The sequence below is a fragment of the Balaenoptera borealis genome (assembly GCF_965194805.1).
Source record: "Balaenoptera borealis genome assembly, chromosome: 7".
Taxonomy (NCBI): domain Eukaryota; kingdom Metazoa; phylum Chordata; class Mammalia; order Artiodactyla; family Balaenopteridae; genus Balaenoptera; species Balaenoptera borealis.
In genome coordinates, this window is record NC_138864.1 from 81235548 (window position 1) to 81249399 (window position 13852).

Below are 13852 nucleotides of genomic sequence, written 5' to 3' on the forward strand. Positions count from 1 at the left end.
GCTGCAGTCCCTGGAGTCCATGCCCGGGGACCACCTCTGACAGCCCCTCCTTCAAGTGCCCAGGAGGAAGGCACCCAGCTGGGGCTGGGTCTCAAGAGAGGAGACCGCACCCTACTGCCTCCAGGCCCCAGATGCCCTTAGAGGCCACCTTTGTGTGTACTGAGTAACTGTGCTGTCACTGTGTGATACTGTCAGTGTGTGTGTACAGACCCCCAATAAACTTGTGGTCCCTGCCTGAAAAAACAAACCCAACCTGAAATCAAATCAGGTTGGATTTGGCCACAGCTTCTGTTAGGCAGCCCTTCCTCCACAGGCAGGTAACATCTCTCTCCTCTGGCCCCTTGAGGGCATAGCAGGGATAACAGCTTCTCCTGTTGCTAGAGAACCCTTATTGAATAATCTCTTAAACCCTTCACTAAACTCTCTTCAGTGACTTCTTGAGCGTATTATCTATTTCCTGCCAGGACCTTGATTGGTACGGAAGGTGAATAAAGGGGAAAGTGGGGTGAAGTGAGGAAAGGATTACAAATTCACTTTAAGAAACACTGAGTTTAAGGGAATTCCTTTCCCTGGCGGTCCAGTGTTTAGGACTCTGTGCTTCCACTGCAAGGGGCACAGGGTCAATCCCTGGTCTGGGAACTAAGATCCTGCGTGCCACATGGCATGGCCAAAAAATTTTTTGTAATTAAAAAAAATTTTTTAAATAAATAAAAAAATAAGAACATTGAGTTTAAGGTGTTTGTGTGACATCCGAGTGTCAACGTCTATATGGAACTAATGCCAGGAGGAAAGCCTGGACTGGGGTATAGATCTGGTAGCCATTAATAAAAGTATTAGTATATTTGGCAGTTGAAAATAAGTACTAATAATAGGAAATAATTTAAAGCTCAAGGGACAGAAGGCTAGACTCAGGGAAAGATCAGTATTTAAGGAAGCAACTGCAAAATGAGAAGCCTGCAAATGCAATTGAGAAGGAGCGTTCAGAGAATGAAAAGAAAGATGAGGATGCAATCCTGTCATAGATGAGAGGTAGGAAAAAGTTTTAAGAAGGAAGGAGTGAACAGTAATATCAAGAATATCAACCTCTTGATTGAAAAGTTCTGAGAATTGAAAATTAGGCTGGGAAATCTTAGGGTTATGGATGAGTTTATCATGGGACTGGTAGGGTTTGAGCATACTCCATGGTGTGAGGAATGAATGGTCAGTGAAGAAGCTGGGCATGTGAGGTTAATGAACACATAGAGTATAAATATTAGCTCAAAACTCAAGTCTGTAAAAAAACGTGTTTGAAACTGTGCACCTCAGATGGGGACTTGAACCCATGTGTCGGGACTCAAACCCACCCTAACTCAGATTGGGACTTGAATCCATGCAGTCAGGACTCGAACCCAGCCAAAACCCATGGTCTTCCAATTGAGATCACACACCCGGTTTTGGGACTTAGTGAAGCTCAGGTTCTTGATGTCTCATCGCAGAAAGAATTCAGTGAGAGACAAAGTGACGGGTAAGAAGTGGATTTATTTAGAGAGAAACACACTCCACAGAGTGTGGGCCATCTCAGAAGGTGAGAGCGGCACCATGGTATGGAGTTGTCAGTTTTTATAAGGGTGGGTAATTTCATAGGCTAATGAGTGGGAGGAGTATTCCAGCTATTTTGGGAAGGGGCAGGGATTTCCAGGAACTGGATCACTTTTTTGATCATAAGAATCACTCTTTGAACATTATGGTCAGACTTGGAACTGTCATGGTGCCTGTGAGTGTGTCATTTAGCTTGCTGATGTGTTACAATGGGCGTATACTGAGGCTCAAGGTCTAGTGGAAGCTGACTTGTCCGCTATCTTGGACCCATTTGGTTCTAATCAGTTTATGTCATGTCCTCTGGCTATGTCATTCTTTCAAAGGTTGTGCCCTGCCTCCTTCCCTCTGTTTTCATATTGATACATTCCACCAATTCAATTTCTATTTTGAATCCCCCAATTTCAGTTTTGTCAGGATTTTGGAAGATTACTCAGTACAAAGATAAGGGAGGGGATATTTGGAGACTCAGGAATGTTAGACAGGCTGGGTGGTTTTGTCCACCTAGATATACCCTTTCACCTTTCTCCAGCCCAGAGAAACCTATTTCTAGAGTTGGGGAGGAAGATGCCCCCTGTTCTCCCTCCATCTTTATCTCCCTGCCCCTTGCTCCTCTTGAAGCCATTTTCTCTGTGGCCTAAGTTCTCTCCCCATCTGAAGGCTTGAAATTTTGAAAACAAATGGCAGAAAGATTTTCCTTCCCTATCCCTCCCCAAGGCAACGAACTTATAGATTTGATAGGAAGCAAGATCTGGGAAAGTGGCAAGCTATAGAAGGAGAAAATACCAAGAAAAAAATGGGTTAATATCTCAAATATACTATCTTGTCATATAGATTGGTCTTTAAAGAAGCTAAGTTGGGAAGGGAAGAAAAAAATAGGGCGAGAGTTGAAAGAAGATATGGGGTAAAAGAAGGTTCTCCTGGAATGACTGCAATTGTGATTTTAAAAGCACAAGGAGGGTCCCTTATCTAAAGAAATCTTCCCCATGGATGCAAGAAAATCTACCATAACATGCTCATTGCTTCATGCTCACAAGTTTTATTTTGAGAATCTCATACTTAGATTAAGTCCCTCATAGTCACAGAGATTAATTTATTGACAATCAATTTTTTTGTTTTCCCTGGACTAGACTGTTTGTTGCCTGAGGGGTGGGGGTTATTGAGCCTGGGAAGGGTACCTGAAAGGGAGGGGAAAGTATTAAAAAGGAAGGATTTAGGAAGGGGAATTTTGTCTACTATCAGCTTCTTAGAACTTGTTATATCACACAAACCAATCACAAAAGTAAATTTTCACAATTTACTAATAAAATATATTATAAATAACTTTCTAAAGATGCTCAACATTCAGTACTTTGTAATAATTTCATTTTTTCCTTTTGTCCTCATGGCAGGATCAGCATGGCCATGATCTCTTCCAGGAATAAAGTCATTTCTTTTATCTAGGAAACCCAATGCTAAATAGCAATAAATCATCATTCATTGGACTTCCCTGGTGGTGCAGTGGTTAAGAATCCGCCTGCCAATGTAGGGGACACGGGTTCGAGCCCTGGTCTGGGAAGATCCCACATGCCTGCTGCAGAGCAACTAAGCCCGCGAGCCACAACTACTGAGCCTGCGTGCTGCAACTACTGAAGCCCGTGCACCTAGAGCCCGTGCTCTGCAACAAGAGAAGCCACTGCAATAAGAAACCTGTGCACCGCAACGAAGAGTAGCCTCCATTCGCCACAACTAAAGAAAGCCCTCACGCAGCAACAAAGACCCAACACAGTCAAAAATAAATAGATAAAATAAATTTTTAAAAAAATCATCATTCATTGAATTCTACAACCTGATATGTTACAGAAGAAATTCTAACCCCTGTGCATCATAATTAACATCAAGTAGCAGTCGAAAATTGCGGTATAACAAAGAGATACATGGCAATAGCCCTAGCTGGTCAGAACTAAATTAACTCACCAAGGAATTACTTAAGGAGAAGGAAAAATAATCTAGGCTGATGAAACTAAAGGAAAGGTTATAATGGTTGCATTAGTCTGGGTCCAATCAGTAAAGAGAAACCACACAGTGATTTGTGTTTTTTTGTATAATTAATTAATTAATTAATTAATTTTTGGCTGTGTTGGGTCTTCGCCGTGGTGCATGAGCTTCTCATTGCGGTGGCTTCCCTTGTTGCAGAGCACAGGCTCTAGGCGTGCTGGCTTCAGCAGTTGTGGCACGTGAGCTCAGTAGTTGTGGCTCGTGGGCTCTAGAGTGCAGGCTCAGTAGTTGTGGCACACGGGCTTACTTGCTCCGGGGCATGTGGGATCTTCCCGGACCAGGGCCTGAACCTGCGTCCCCTGCATTGGCAGGCGGATTCTTAACCACTGCGTCACCAGGGATGCCTCCCACACAGTGATTTGAATAGAGAAAGTTTATTGTAAAGAATTATTATCTATAACAGGGGATTGGAGTAACTAAGCTAGTAAGGAGTGAAAAGAACTGTAAAGACTAAGAATAGCAGATATAAGGAGCAGACACTACCCCCATGACTGAGATACATGCCCAATAAGAGCACCTTCAGGGCTGAAATCCAGACCTTGGAGAGGGCATGGCTATGGGTCACTGAATGAGGAAGTCCCACAGACAGTCTTACAGAGAAGTCCCTGTGTTGCTGAGGTGGTGAAACCCTCTGGAACTTGCCAGAAATTTACCTTGAAATTTACCTTCTGGACACATACGTGGAACTTGCTGAAAATCTGCATTCTGCATCTTCCTGGAAATCTGGCTTTCCAAACTTGTCAGAAATCTGCCCTCTAGGGTCTGGGGAAAGTTGTTCATGAAGAAGTATTTCACTGCAGGCACTCCACCACTAAATTACCCAGAGGGGAACGCTGGGTACTGGCTGCTGCCAGCTTCCATGCACTGCAGGAATCAGCAACAGAAAAAAACCCCTGCACCGCAGGAGCTGGGCACTGGGAAAGCTGAGTGGGCTGCAGAAGCAGGACACTGAGGTCGTATGCTCTGCAAGAGTCTGTTGAGTGGGTACATAGGAATGAGGAAGCAGAATCCTTTCCTCTTTTCTTCTTTTTTTGGCTGTGCCACGCGGCATGTGGGATCTTAGTTCCCTGACCAGGGATTGAACCCGTGCCCCCTGCATTGGGAGCACGGAGTCTTAACCACTGGACTGCCAGGGAAGTCCCAGAATCCTTTCCTCATGTCCCTCTAGCACTTCCTACTGACAAAACTTAAATCATTCCAGCTGGCAATGGAAAAATATTGAAAGGACTTAGTGCATGTTCACAGAGCAGGTAAAAAGGGTGAATTTAGAACTGAGAGGCAATGCACTGATAATTTTCACAACAATAATCTCCAAATTCCATCCCCCCCCCTGAATTTCTAGGCCTCTCAAAAATGTTTTAATGTCGTATGAAGCAGGCTGGGTATCAATCAGGTAAACAGCTGAACTCTCCAATCACGGGCAAAATTCAAATTCCTTTTCATGGATCTCTTGAGATGTAGCCAAATCATGGGATGTGACCAGATACCAGGTTAGCATTGGTGGGATGTGCATGAATACTAAGATGGATTTGCCTGTCTAGAGCACAATATGCACATTATGATATTAATGCAACTACTTTTGGTGTGATGGGGGCAGCATCCAGAATAAGTGGGGTAGGGGAAGGGTGGGAAATGATGGAGTGAAATATAAACAATTCTTTTTAGTGAGAAGTTTGGTTGTGAAGATGAAGACAAAAAGGCAGTAGTAGCTGGAGGGCAACATGAAGCTGGGGAATTCAAAACAAAATAAATGATAGAGCCTTGAGCATGTGGAAAAGACAATGGGAAAGATCCAGTGGAGATAGAGGGCTTGACTATAAGAGAGATAATGTAGACTTCCTGAGAAGTTGGGAGGGGACATGATCTATGGAAATAAAAACACATTTCAGCCTAAAACTTTGATTCAAAGCTTATTAAAATTAAAACTTTAGAAGATTATTTTAGTAACATTTTCTTAAAATAACTTTTATTAATTTTAAGTATCATTGTTATTCAAGTGACTCAACAAATAAAGGTATGTGATAAGAAACGCAGAGGAATGGACCTTGTTGACATAAGTACTTTAAGAATTCAGAGTACTGTGCTGGCTATTCCTCTTCTCAATAAGATAAGGAAGAAAGGTTAGAGAATATTTACATACCAGTGACCTCATTTCACAAGGAACAAAGAATACTGTTAGGAACCAGGTGGGACAAAGGTCTTCCTAAAGTATAAACCACTGCAGGCTCTGTTTCTTAATATCATAAATTATATAGTTTCTCTCTTTGATAGTGATAGCCCCTGTGGGGCTCCTGGGCACAAAAGTCTTTCTGTGTCCCCCATTTCTTTGATTACAGGGAATAGGCTTCATTCAGCCTCCATGACTTTCCCAGAGTTCTAACGCGCAGATTCAGGCAGTTGTTCATCAGGGGAGGGAGGGAGGGGATGCGAGACGAGGGAGAAACAGTCAAGAGAAACAATAGTGCAGCCTTGGGACAAGGTCCTGGTTCCTCATCAAGGGATACACACAACATCTTTGAGCTGTTTTGCAGAGACGGGAAAACCCCACCAGGTGGGAGAAGTTAACGGTTAACGATGGTGTGCTGCCCACAAGCATGTAGACCCCAGACCAGTTGGAATCAGAAGGTTGATGACGCTGACTCCCACTTAGCTCACCACCAACCAATCAGGAGAATGTCCACAAACTGATCATGCCCTCTTTGAACCATTACTATAAAACTTCTCACTACCCTCTCCAAGGTGGGACACAGTTTTGAGGGCATTAGCCAGCTGTGGCCCCCTTTGCTTGGCAAAGCAATAAAGCTATTCTTTTCTACTTCACCCAAACCACTGTCTCTGAGATTCAATTCGGTGTCGGGGTACAGAGGCCAGATTCAGCTTCAATAGTGCAGAAAACTTCCCCAAACACTCGATTTTAACTTCAAAGTTTTTGCTTAGTATTCCCAGACAAAACCTTTAGTGATAAAGCATATGATGACCAGAGTCTGTAGACGTGTTTGTTATGGGAAATTGTACTTAATCTGCAAGATGAAAAATCAAGGGAGTTTGGGGTATTCGAAATAATGTTAATAAAATGATAGTCCATAGACTCTGAGTTGGATAATGAAGGAAGTATTAAAAGGGAAAGCTTAATGGATTAGAGATCCTGATGAGTTTGAAAAATAGTTACAGTGGCCATATTTGTATAAGCAAGTTAGAGGAACAAGAGGTTGTCACCAGAGCAGGATACTTGATTTTGAAGGTGAAACAATTATGGGTGATGCTAAGGTCCAAGGTATGAACATGGAAATATATGGACTAGAGTGGAGGAGATTATTGGAGATGAGGGATTCAAAAAATTAAAAGGCCAGGATGTTAGCCTTTTAATTTTAATCTCATCCAAGTAGACTCTGAGGGGCTTGGAATGGAGAGGAAGACTATGTACTTGGTAATAGTCTTCAATGAATGAGGAAGAGTGACCTGGAGATCAACAGATGACAGCAACAAGAAGGGAAAAGGGGGTTTAACTGGTTGGCATGCAACTCAAAGGAACAAAGTTTTATTCAAACATTTGGGAGAGTAATGGTAGGCAAGCTATAAGGAGCAAAGAGTACATCAACTATCTTCTAACATAGGGTAAGAGGAAATAAACCACCCTACTTTAGAGTGTTCTGAATCTTCTCTTTCTCTGTTTATCCAGAACATACCATTATTCAAATCTTGTCTTTAAAAGCACTCTTTTTTAAACAAATGTTTACATATCTATTATTTTTTAAGGAAAGAGTCATTTCTAGCAATAGGAACCCTTAATACAAACTCTAAAGAAAGCCACTGTTTCAAAAGATGAGGACAACTCATTTTATATGCTTTCAAAACCTGTAATGATACTTCTATAACATGCCTATGTGAACTTATTTTTTTCTGATTTTCAGCCCATGTTGTATCACCTAATTGTCCCATTTGTGCCCTTTTAATTATTCTCTCTACATAAGCCCTTTCTATACCTTTTCAGATCCTGTTACTCTTTCAAAGCTTAGAGTCCAGTTTCTTTAGCAAATAATAATAATAATAATTCTGTATCAATCCTTCTTTCCACTTTACTTCTCAGAGTCCATTTCCTACAAAATCTAACACTTCACTGTCCCATCTTGTAATATCTCAACTAGATTTAAAGCAGCTTTAGGGAAGAAACTGTGGTTTATTCTTTGTTTTCCCCAGAGTACCTAGTATAAACCTAGTATAACCCAGAGCACATAGTAAATGACCAAAAAGCACTTATCAAGAAGCAGCATGGCTTGGTGGAAAATGCAGGAACTTTGGGAGTGATAAATTTGAGTTCAAGTCTGGTTTGCCCTTTTTGGGATTATGGGCAAGTTATTTAACTTTTCTGAACCCACATTCCCCTGCAAAACGAGGATAAAACCTTACAGGGTTTTGCTGTGAGGAGTGGAGACAACCTTAAGTATCTACACAGTGACTGGAAAGCACTGTGTACTCCACAGATGGGAATTATTATTGTTTGTTAACAATCCTCTCCCTACATGACTCCTTTGCCCAAGCTCTTATATCCTGACTTGAAGTCTTCTTCCATGTCTTCATCAAAACCCTACTTAACGGTCTAGGCCTACCTCCACCAAGAGAAGTGTATTGTTCACACAAGCCTATAGTGAGTTCTCCCATCTCTGAATATCTTATTTTATACTTTATTTATTTATTTTAAATTTTATTTATTTATTTATTTATGGCTGTGTTGGGTCTTCGTTTCTGTGTGAGGGCTTTCTCTAGTTGCGGCAAGTGGGGGCCACTCTTCATCGCGGTGCGCGGGCCTCTCACTATCGCGGCCTCTCTTGTTGCGGAGCACAGGCTCCAGACGCGCAGGCTCAGTAGTTGTGGCTCACAGGCTTAGTCGCTCCGCGGCATGTGGGATCTTCCCAGACCAGGGCTCGAACCCGTGTCCCCTGCATTGGCAGGCAGATTCTCAACCACTGCGCCACCAGGGAAGCCCTGTACTTTATTTTTATACTATATTTTATACTTTTGCCACCCACATTTTTCATGGATTTATTTTCCTCCCTTTGCTGTCATAAGTTCTTCTAATAGAGGGTGTCTTTTAGATATTTTCCCAGTCAAAACATAGGTGAGGTGGTTTGTGCTAGGTTAGGACAACTGCTTCAAAACTGCTTGAAATTGTGATTGCTCCAGAAATATCACGGGATGCTGAGGGAGTTTCTTTCCAATAGTTCTTTGATCAGGTCTACAATCCCTCATTCACTATTTCATAATCCAAAAACCTTTGAAAATCAAATGTTTTCTTAACATTTGGTGGCAAAACTTATCCTGACCTGAACTCAGTTGTCAATAAAACTTGATCTGAACCCATAAGGGCAAAGTGGCAAAACCTGATCTGAAAAACCTGCTCTGAGCTGAAGATTATACGCTCTATTTATCCTAATTAGTGGTGTCATATTCATAACTTGTCCTGAAAAAAATATTAACTTGATTATGGAGTGCTGCCCCAGACTTGTGGGATATTATGTAACATAAGTACACTTCTCTAAAATCTGAAAAATTCTGAATTCTGAAATCCTATCTGGCCCAGATCTTTCATATAAGGAATTGTGGATCCATATCCCTTATACTCCTAGTACACTGTTGTACATATAATGGGCTAATTTAAAAAATTCAATTAAATACTTAAGGGATATATATTTACCTTGCTGGGAGAAACACTGTCTAAAATTCATGGGATCATTATTAAAGGGATTAAAGCAAGTTAAAGTTCCTGAACTAATACCTTCATGGGGAAAATAAGGTCTAAAAATTCAAGAAATTACTAAAAATAACAAAATAAAAATACCTGCACAAAAAATATTTTCAAACTATGGCTTTTATTAAGCATACTGTTCTCCTGATTTCATAAACTGAAAATTGGTGGTAATTAGAAATTTATTACATGCAAATTAGTCATGTGATTAAAAAATACAAAGAGTGACACTTCTGAAAAACTGTGCTTATAAAGTTCACTGCTGTGTTTACATTTCTTTTAAAAAAAATAATTAATTAATTTTTGGCTGCATTGGGTCTTTGTTGCTTACCCAGACCAGGGCTTAAACCCGTAGCTCCTGCATTGGCAAGCAGATTTTTAACCACTGCACCATCAGGAAAGCCCTGTATTTACTTTTCCTAAGAGACAGACTACTACTAGAAGGTTGCTACCAGTAACACCAGTGATTACTGATATTATCACACCATTTTCTTCATCGGTAAAATATTGAGATTGGTACTAAATGATCTGTAAAGAGTCTTCTGAAATCTGTGATCAAATATGATATACAGAACAATACCAAGTTCAAAGATTTCAATATATAGGGAACAAATCAGTCAGCAGTTATTAAGAACCTATATTATCAAAGGCATTGTAATGTTAAAATATGTGGAACTAAATTATATTGAAGAGGATTTTGTATGTTCTGAATTTAGAAGATGCTTCAACGTTTAACTTGATCTAATTTATTATCCTTCCTTCACTGGTGATGTTGCAAATTTTATCAGGGCTTTACGGCAACACAGGAACATAGCGAATTAGAACAGAACACAGTTGCTTCCGAGGAGTTAGAATTTAAACTGAATGCCTACTCTAGGAGGGTAAGATGTATAAAAAAGTGACTTTAGAAAGTATCATTGAACAGAGAATACAGGGCTAAATTCATGCACACAAAATAACAGATAACAAAAGCAGTTAACAACTCATAGAACGAGGTCAGTGCTGGAGCAAGCGGAAATAGAATCATAGAGCATTAGAACTGAAAATCTCCTAGGAGACACCGAGGTTTTACAGAGAACAAAACCTCGTAGTTAAGTAAGCACCGGACTGGACCAGGACTTGGGAAAGAGCCCAGGAGTGAGCGGTCGCCGCCCCAGCCGCGTGATCCTCCTTTGCTTCTATGGTTCTCTACTTTCCGATCCACAAAATAAATGGATTCGCTTAGATTTTTAAAGATCCAGGCAATGACATGGTACTAATGCATACACCCCAGGGCTACCCTTGCCACTTAACTGGTAAGTTACTTAACTTTCGCTCAAAGTAATGATTAAAAAGTCAAAAATGCATTATCCAAACGGACCCTGTTTGGTTGCCACAAGGTCTCTGAGCGAAAACGGCGAAGAGGAAGAAAGAGGAGGAATAGCCGAGCCGAGGGAAAAGGCCGGTTCGGATCTGTTCGGGTCCAATGGCAGGGCGTCAGGAGCTAGGGTGGTTAAAGGACCGTACGACCAACTTGGCGTTTCAGCGATTGGCCCAGACTGACGCAGCTCGGCGGCGGCGGCGGCGGCGGCGGAAGGGGCCGGGCCGTGGACGGAAGTGACATAACGCCGGCTTTTGGCCTTGTGGGGAGGTGTAGCAGGTCGGTAGAGGGAGACTGTGTTGGCGGAAGAGGCTCGGCGGCTGATGGCGGCTCAGGCTCGGAAGCCTCTCTAACATTCCCCTCTGCTCGGGAGTTCCTCACTCGGTAAGCGCCTTGCGCGGTGCGGACGCCCGCTGGAGCTCTTTGGGGGCTCGTGATACGTCCCTCTGCTCTAGCGTCCAGGGGCCTGGTAGGTCTCGGGAACGGTCTCCGTGGTGACGGTGCTGCCGAATGACGATGCTTTCCTTCCCGAGGACAAACCTTTCCAAACTGCGATTGTGACGGTGGTGTGGGCAACTTCGGTTAGCAATGGAGTTGGAAAAAGCGATAGGTGGCCGCCCCACACGGCGGGGAGGCCCTGGATAGGCTTTCGCTATTTGGGGGAGCCGTGTGGGACGTGGGCCCTTTGGCGGGGGCGGGGGGGCGAGTGACGCGGGGGACCCCCGGAGAAGAAAGTGCCTTGCCCGAGGCTCCACTCTAGGGTGAGTGTTTGGAGGGCAGCGTGTGTGCTGCCGGGGCAGGTAAGCTTGGGAAAACATCTAGGTCGTGTCGGGATCGGACGCTCGGGTTTGCCCGTGCGGAGTGAAGCCCAAGTGTTTTGGTTTGAGTCGCCAGTGGATTAGGAGGCGGAGACTGACTGCGAGCCGTGGGCGGAGTTAGCGGTTTGGGCCGGCTTTCCGACTTCACCTGGGCTGCAGAATTAGTGAACGCTTTCTTGTCTGTTTATAAATGGCCTTACGCCTAGTGCTCGAAGGGATCTTAAATATTCCGAGGAGAGTCACGTTTGTCTTTGCTTAGGCAATTTTTCTTGATTTCACAACTCTCCCTCCCAGCACCCCCGGAGGTCCGCAGGTTGTGGACAAGTCCCGACAGGCGCTCGTCGTTTCGGGGAATCTTTGTTAAGAGATGAGTGTGCATATGTGTCTACTGATAAACATATATTACCTTATTGGTAATAATTTAGTTTGAGAACGCCGTGACATTTGACTTTCTACATATATATATTTTTTTGATTTTGATTTTTTATTTTTTTAACATCTTTATTGGAGTATAATGGCTTTACAATGGTGTTAGTTTCTGCTTTATAACAAAGTGAATCAGTTATACGTATACATATGTCCCCATATCTCTTCCCTCTTGCGTCTCTACATATATTTTTAGGGTTCACGAGGTAGTTATGAATTGCTATTGTGTCAGGGATGGGAAAATAAATCTTGTTTTCAACTCTGCATTCCGCTAATCGTATAATTTCTACAAGCTGCATGCAACAATTACTAATTATAGTTTTGGAGCTCAATTCCCGAAGTGTTTAAAGAGATCATTTGAGTAACATGTTAATCTAAAAAAATGGGCTGATTACCCTCAGAGTGCTATTTGGGTATGGAAAAGGGGCTGAGGCCAGGCCTTCCTTTCGTTCTTATCAAGGATAAACTTGATTTCTTGAAGGTTTACTTGATTACGTTTTCTAGTCATCACATTGTTAAATTGCACACCCCTGTTTACCATTATGGCTGCAGACATTTGTGTAGAATTAACCAGTAAATATCTTTTCCTTAACAAAATAACAGGTATTTTGGAATTAAAATTTCAACCTTTTTAATGATGTTAAATATTTATGAAGGATCATAACTATGCTTTTTTACTGCTTTGGGGGAATTGCCTCACATGTGAAGTTTATTGGATTGCATTCTTTTGGAATTTGTATGTTACTAAGTAAAATTTTGGCTATATCCACTTCTAGCCTTTTAAAGTTTATTTTGCCCCAAATAACCTCTTACAAGAAGGTAAAGATACCCTCCCCTCTAATATAATAGAAAGCCAAGATCATAGCTTTTTAGAAACCAACTTTTAAAACAATCTAAAAATTAAAGTGGTGTGAGTGACACCTGGGCAGAGTTAGTGGTACTCAGCTGTAAAGCATTCTGGAGATTGGGAGGACTGTAAGAGTGCAAATTGACAGATTGGTGGATTTGCTTCTGCCTCCCGGAAAGATTGCTGATAATATTTTTCTGGTCTGTAAACCAGCTGATAGTCTTTGTTTGAGCTGAAGTATAAATAATTGGAAGCTATTAGAATATCAGACGTATTTTTTCCCTTCAGATGTTCAGTTTCCTCCAGGACTGAAGTTCGGAGATTAATTTAAAAGTTCATATAGTTTTAACTGAATATTTTTAAAAACTTTCACTAAGTTTGTCAACCACTATGTGTAATGTGTTTCTGTTGCAGAAGGTCATATATGAGTTTTTATTACTAATTTTTGTCTACTTTGGTTTTACTAACTTTTATTATGGAAATTTTCAAAATACCCAGAAGGAGAACAAACAGTTAAAGGAACCACTGTTTTGCTAATCTTGGTTTATTACACTGTCAGCACATTTATTTTTTCCCCTGGAGTTTTTAAAGCAAATCCTGGACAACAGGATATTTCACCTATAATTAGTTTACCGTCCGTCTTTAACTGGTAAGGACTTTGAAAAAAATACAGTCACCATGATAATATTATCACATAGAACAAAATTACTTTATTTCTTTTTGAATTCTAAGTGTTAGAATTGGCAAATTATATACAATATTTATCTAAATTTAAAAGCTTAATTTGATTCTGGACATTTAATGCACAGAAATTCTTAATATGGTCAGTTTCCTACTTTATTTGATTAAGGCTTACACGTTTTGGGCTAGTTAAATAAAATGTGTATCAGGAGCCACTGGAAAAATACTACCACAAAAGCCAGATCTGGTTTGGGCTTGAAAAAATTCCAAGAGGAAGAAGTAAAGATAACATTGAAATCCTCCCCCTTCACCCCCCAAATTTATTCTAGCTACTTAGTGACCACTGCATATTAGTTATTTTTTCC

At 41.5% G+C, this 13852-nt stretch overlaps 1 protein-coding gene across 6 annotated transcripts in view; it reads left to right on the plus strand.

Moving 5' to 3' along the window:
• The first annotated feature begins 10942 nt into the window (after positions 1-10942).
• TAX1BP1 (Tax1 binding protein 1) overlaps positions 10943-13852 on the plus strand; it is an 85064-nt gene continuing 82154 nt past the window's right edge. For 5 of the 6 annotated variants that reach the window (XM_082397948.1, XM_082397949.1, XM_082397950.1 and 2 more), the window contains exon 1: positions 10943-11099. The gene's annotated coding sequence lies outside the window, so the exon portion shown is untranslated. The remainder of the gene's footprint in view (positions 11100-13852) is intronic. The other variant, XM_082397951.1, reaches the window with a different exon arrangement.